This window comes from Crocodylus porosus, unplaced genomic scaffold, assembly GCF_001723895.1.
Source record: "Crocodylus porosus isolate Cpor-Errol unplaced genomic scaffold, CroPor_comp1, whole genome shotgun sequence".
In the NCBI taxonomy this organism is placed as follows: Eukaryota; Metazoa; Chordata; order Crocodylia; family Crocodylidae; genus Crocodylus; species Crocodylus porosus.
Genome location: NW_017728948.1, coordinates 51,870,839 through 51,877,526, shown reverse-complemented (window position 1 = coordinate 51,877,526; position 6,688 = coordinate 51,870,839). Strand labels below are relative to the sequence as shown.

The 6,688-nt window shown below is 48.2% G+C and overlaps 1 protein-coding gene across 3 annotated transcripts in view; it reads left to right on the top strand.

The window, feature by feature from the left end:
• The window catches only part of FRYL (FRY like transcription coactivator), a 311,142-nt gene that overhangs the window by 32,933 nt on the left and 271,521 nt on the right, over positions 1–6,688 (top strand). The window lies entirely within an intron of this gene.

Sequence of the window (6,688 nt, the reverse complement as noted above, 5' to 3'; positions counted from 1 at the left end):
GGTCTGAACTAACAGTCGGGGGACTTGCATCCTTCCTGGGCCTCTCTACACTATCACCTGAGAGCACGCCATTGTCAGCAGATAGGAACACGGAGACAAAGAACTTGTTGAAGAGTTCTGCCTTCTCTTGCGTGTCTGTCACCAACTGCCCTGCCCTGGCTCGTAGGGGTCCAGTGTTACCCCAAGACTTCTTCTTGCTATCTATATACTTGAAGAAGGACTTTTTTTGTTATCCTTAATCCCAGAAGCTAATCTAAGCTCTAATGCTGCTTTCACCTTCCTCACCAAATCCCTACAAGCTAGGGTCAGGGAGATGTACTCCTCCTTTGTCCCTGCCCCCTGCTTCCACTGCCAGTATGCTTTTTTCTTTGCCCTCAGGCCAGCCTGGGTATCCACACTCAGCCAAGAAGGTTTCTTGGACCCTTTTCCCACCTTCCTGCGCAGAAGAATTGTGTCCTGCTGTGTCCCAAGGATAGCCTCCTTGAGGAAGGACTACCCTCCTACCTTGACTAGGACTACCCTCCTAGCTTTCCTGGACCCCCATACCAGCTACCCCCTGAGCTCCGAGTGCCTCCCTGACTACTGCCCTGAGCACATCGAAGTTGGCTTTCCTAAAGTCAAGCATTTGCGCTGTGCTACTTACCCTCCCCACCTTTCTCTGAATAGCAAACTGGATCATTTCATGATCACTGTCCCCTAGCCTCCCTTGTACTAGCACCTCCCCCACCAGGCCATCCCCAGAGGCTAACACCAGTATGATGTTTTCCCTAGTGGGGACGAGTACCTCCTGCACGAGGTGTAGGTCCTGTACGCATGTCAGGAACCTTCGTGAGTGGCTAGACCTGGCTGACTGCTCTTCTCAGTTGATGTCAGGGTAGTTCATATCACCCATGACCACAACATCCTTTGCATGCACGGCCTCCCCCAGCTGCCTGGAAAATTCCAGATCCAGCTCTTCCTCCTGATGTGGTGGTCTGTAGTAAATCCCTACTACCAGGTCCCTCTCCCCCCGCCCTCCTTGAAGTTTGACCCACAGGGTCTCAGTTAAGCCTTCCTCTGGTCACATTTGGAAGGTAGAACTGGTATACTGTTCCCTAACATAGAGTGCTACCCCCCCCACCTTTTTTCCCTTTCCTGTTTCTTCTAAACAACCTATAGTCCTCTATGTCTACTGCCCAGTCAGAAGTAGGTGGCCAAGAAGTCCATTTCTAAGCACTTGGAAGAGAAGGTGATTAGGAACAGTCAGTGAGCATTCACCAAGGGCAAGTCATGCCTGACCAACCCAATTGCCCTCTATGATGAGATGACTGGCTCTGTCCATGTGGGGAGAGAAGTGGAGCTGAAATACCTTGACTTTTAGCAAGGCTTTTCTTACAGTCTCTCACAACATTCTCATAAGCAAGCTAAGAAAGTCTGGGTTGGATGAATGAACTGTAAGGTGGGTAGAAAACTGGTTGAGTCATTGGGCTCAAACAGTAGCTCAGTATATAGTTGTCAGTCAGTATCAGGTGCCCTGGGGTTCAGTCCTGGTCTAGTTTTGTTCAATATCTTCATCAACAACCTGGAAGATGGGTTGGGGTGCACCCTCAGCAAGTCCATGGATGACATCAAGCTGTGGGGAGTAGTGGATATGCTGGAAGGGTATGGCTGGGATTCAGAGAGACCTAGACAAATTGGAGGATTGGACCAAAAGAGAAATATCATGAGGTTCAATAAGGACAAGTGCAAAGTCCTGCCCTTAGGATGGAACAGTCCCATGCTCCAGTACATGCTGGAGACCATCTGCCTAAACAGCAGCTCTGCAGAAAAGGAGCTGGGGGTTACAGTGGACAATCAGCTGAAGATGAGGTCACAGCGCACCCTTGTTTCAGAGAAGGCTAACAGCATACTGGGCTGCGCTAGTAGGGATGTTGCCAGCAGATTGAGGGGCAGTGATTATTCCCCTCTATTTGGCACTGGTGAGGCCAGATCTGGAATAGTGTGTCAAATTTTGGGCCCCCCACCATAGAAAGGATGTGGGCTGCGAGCGGATGCAGCGTGGGGTGCCAGGCACAGGGTGGGTGAGGGCCCGCTTCTTCCCGTGCTCAGCACCAGCTTGTAACCTGGTTTGACGCCAGCTCTGGGCTCGCCCATTGGGGCTGCGTCACAACGGCAGCCCCCCCGGCTTGCCACATTTTTTGACAGGAGCCACAAGAAGGTTTAGCTTAGATATTAGGAAAAAAACTTTCTCACTGGGAGGATAGTGAAGCGCTGCTTGTGAAAGGTCCATCCTTGGAAATTTTTAAGACCCAGGTAGACAAAGCCTTGGCTGGGATGATCTAGTTGAGGATGGTCCTGCTTTGAGCAGGAGGTTGGACTAGATAACCTCTTGAGGTCCCTTTTTATTTTAAGCAAGAATTTCATTAATAGCACATTTATTTTGGAAAACCCAGATGATTATAGTATCTAGTCACTGAGATAATGCTTTTTGTTCTCAGTGTGGTCAGGTACAGACATTATACTTACCAGTATAAGTGATTGGAACTGAAGTTCAGAATAGAAGTTTGGCGCACACAACTGCCCTATATCCATAGCAGAACAGAAGTTTGGCATGTGTAGACTTGTTTAAAAATAGCAGAATCTGGTCTAAGATTTGTGCCCCTCGCCCTCCCCCCGCCCCCAGTGCCAAAAGGCAAATGTGTCTTCTGTTTGCTACTGATCTAAACTGCTGCTAACAGAAAACCTTGAAACTTGAATTAATTCTGCCTTGGGCCTTTTGAATGTCCTGTACCTAGCCCATGAGAATAATGTCCATTCACTTTCTTAAAGATATACCTTAAGTTAAGAAAGTGGTCCTCTCTTCTTGCAGCCAGTAGGTAACATGGATTGAGTCTCACTAATTTCCAGAGACATGATGTTTTTGCATAATATTGAATGTTTGATTAAGCTTGTTTTATGTAAAGGAGAAAGAGAGACATTAAAGGTTTTAGAAGATGGGCAGTGACTTCTGGCTAGCATCTGGTGAATCTGTCAAAAATGCATTTTCTTCATATATGTCTTCTGTCTTTAGATAACTAACTGTAATGTTGGTATGACTATGCTTCAGTTTGCAGTGTAGCACAGGGATGCATCAAATAGTTTCCAATCACTTACCTTCACTACCAGACATGTCGGCAGTGGCAATCCCATGATTCAAGTATGATCTCTGCCATGGCTCATTGATGGTCTTGAGGTGACTTAAGAGTCCAATTCTCTGTCACAAATCTGTCCACAGAAGTTGTGGCTTTTTTCCACTAGGGAGGTGGGGGTGGGGAGTAGGCTTCAGGCTAGGATTCCTGTTTTTTAATTCCTTCCTCTGCTCTGTTTCGGCTGCTTCAAAGGCAATGGAAATAGAACTTGGTTAAGTTTGCAGCACCATTTGGAGTCAGTTAGCAGCCAACTCTTCCCAGCTCTTGATGTTGGCATCTGTTTTCTTGAGGTATGCACTGAGAAGCACCCCTAACTATGCAGCATAGAGCTCCAAGCAAGTTAATTGAGGAATACATAAATTAGCCTGCCTGTAGTTCCGTGTTGCCATGGCTCAGTTGGTTTTACATGCCTCTACCTTTATTAAGGTGTTATCTATGTTGGAGAGAAATAAATAAATTATAATGTTTCTTCATCTGTTAGAAATTCAGTTTGTGCTTGTACAAACAAGTAAAATGATAAGGAAACCAAGGTAGCTTTCTTGTTGGTTTATCCCATACAGCATAGAAGCTTGTTGACTTCTGTGCTAGGGTAGATACAGTTTACTGTCACAACTAATGCGGTTATTTTTTTGACAGCTGTCAGTTTTCTGGCTGACCGTATTTTCTCTTTTCACCTCCCAGCCATGTCACCATTGTAAATCCTGCTTCAGATGTCTTCTTGTTGACACTTCCTGGGGATTACATATTTCTGCCCGTGCTATTCCTGGAAATATCTTCCCCCCCCTCAATAATATCCCCATTTGTTAGCTGTACTGCTTATGCAGAGCAGTATTTACTACTTCTGCTGCAGGAGAACCTTAGCTGTTAGAGCACAAGTCTTGTTGTAAGGCAGAGGTAGGCAACTATTTGGACCTGCAGGTCACATAAGGAGCTTTGAGCTGTCACAGTCTGGGTCACCACTCCTTGACCCCTTCTCTCCCTCTCCCTCTGCCTTCTTACAGTGCAGCATCTCACCAAAACTCCCAAAGCAGCCTCTTCCTGTCCACCTGGCTGCTAGCCCTACCTGGGCAGGTTTTGGGCAGTCTCTGAGGAGCCCCTGGGATCACAGGATGGGGCCAGGGCTCAGGACAGAATCACAGTTCACTCCCTGCATACCCATGCCTGTGGAACCTGCACCTATTGCAGGGGCATGCAGGAAGCAGATTGCAGCTCTGCCCTAGCTCCATGCTGCCACTGCCCCATGATCCTGGCCTCGCTCATCTGTCCCACTCCTGAACATGGTTCCCCACCTGCCTCTGTTCCCATCCCATCTATTTAGTTGCTTGTCCCACTTGCGTGGGTCCTGCCACCAGCAGTGGGTGCAGGACAGATGGGTTGGGGTGCTTGGGCAGTAGGGGTGGGTTCAGCAGTGGTGGCAGCTGGAAGGAGTTGCTACTGGGGAAACAAGCCCAGCTGGGGCCGGGGCTGCACCAAGCTCTTCCTGGGGGAGGGGGTGCTGGGTCAGGCTGCACTTGGGGCAGGCAGTGGTGGTGCTGGAAAGGGGCTATGTGGGGGGGGGTCTGCAGCCACCCCAAAATATGCTGTAGCCCCCCCAACACTCCCTCCCAGTGCCGCTGCTGCCTGCCCCCAGCCCAGCCCCCTGCCGGGCCACTGGCCCCAGCTTTGCCACTGGCCCCAGCCTGCAGTGGCAGCCTACCTTCAGCCTCACCCCGCACACAGATCTGGGGGCAAATGCCCCCTATGCCCTCCTAGGGTGTATATAGTGGTGGGAGCCACCCCCCCCACACACAGTGGCCTTTGAATGAGCCTCTTGCAGTTCCATCCTATGTTCCACCCCACTCTGGCTGTGCAGCGCCTGCCTCGGCCCCAGCCTGACTTTCTCTCTCACTGCTGGGTCTTCAATCTGTACCCCCCCCCCAACTTGGGGCAAATTAAGCACAAGAATCAGACCACTCCAGCTGGGAGCTATTGGGAGCTGCTGTGCAGGAGCTGGGATCAGCATCAGTGGCATGTGGATTTCCACTTCCAGGATCTGTTCCCTGCCTGGTTCCCCTCCTCTCCTCCCTTACTGGCAGAGAGCAGAGGCTGGAAGCAGGAACCTGCATGCCGCTGCTGTGGTCCCCAGCTGAACCAGACTTTGCACAGCGGCTCCCCATAGGTTTGTAACATAGAGCTTGGCTGTAGATAATTGATCTAGTGGTATGCTAGATAGTGGTGGTGGTGAAAGCTGGTGGTGTGACGGTAGCTGTGGTAGTCAGTTGACAGAACAATGTAACCTCCTTGGACACTCCATTGCTGACCTCAGGATTGCTGTTCTTGTGCAGCAAACAATTTAAAAGCAGTTTGAATACAAAATTGTAGTATAAGAAATCACCTGCAGACTAGATTGTGTTAAGCATACTTTAAATGGGGACTATGGATTCTTATCCTATTTTCTGGATTAGTTTTTATAATCCCTTTTGTTCCTATGGGATCTTTGCTTGTATGTCTCTTCCAGGACTGCCCCCTCTACCTTCCCTTTCCCCTTCACTTCTCTCTTCCCACTTTTTATATTCATATCATTCATTCCACTTTACACTCTGCTGTATGCTGCTTCTTTGACGGTACTTGATGAAGTGTTAAACTCTTTCATAATCCCTGTAGTCTTGACACTGCCTCCCTAAGGTACAAGTAGAGTATACATCTATTCTTTGTTGTTGTACATACCTATTGACTTTACAAATAACGTAGCAGATGACACTAAAATAGTCTTTTAAATGGGCTAAAGTCTTTTCTACTTGAAAATAGAAAAAAATGAACTGCTAATAGTTAACTTTGATTTATTTCACTATGTCCTCTTCTGTTGAAGTTTGGAATCCTTTTAACCACCAGTGGCCAGCGGGATTGTGTATGTGCTTGATAGCTGAAAGGGTAGAGCAAGCCTAACTGCCAATTCATTCCTTCCTACATGTGACGACAAGCCAGAACAACCTTGATGTCCTACAGTCTCTCAGTAGTTACAGTGGTAGTAGATCTCCTGTAGTGAGGCTTGAATTTATTTTTATTTAATTTTTATTAGCCCTTTGACCAAAAGTGTAGACTTGGAATTTTTAATAATTAGCTGCCCTGAACTGGCAACATCAGCGCTATGGCTGAGGGAATATCCTTAAGGCCAAAGGGACACTGTTTTGTTTTCTTTTTTGCCACAGGAACACTCATACCTCTTCGGAGTGAGCTGTCTATGTGTGTTCTGAAAAAGGTTTACCCAGAGAACACTTGTAACTAGAAGTGCACTGATACATTGGTCTGATATAAATAAAATAGTCAATATTAGTTATCCACCCGATGGGGCCGATAAATGCCCATGCTGCATGCAGCTGCAGCTCGGCACAGAGCAGAGCTGGCAGCATGAAGAGCTGCCTCCAGCTGTTAAGTCAGAAGGGATGTGGGAGGACAGATCAACTCCCTGATGTTGAGGTAGGATAACAGGCCCTGCCCAGCTGGGCTGGGGGCAGCTGTGTGGGGGCAGGCCCTGCCTAGCT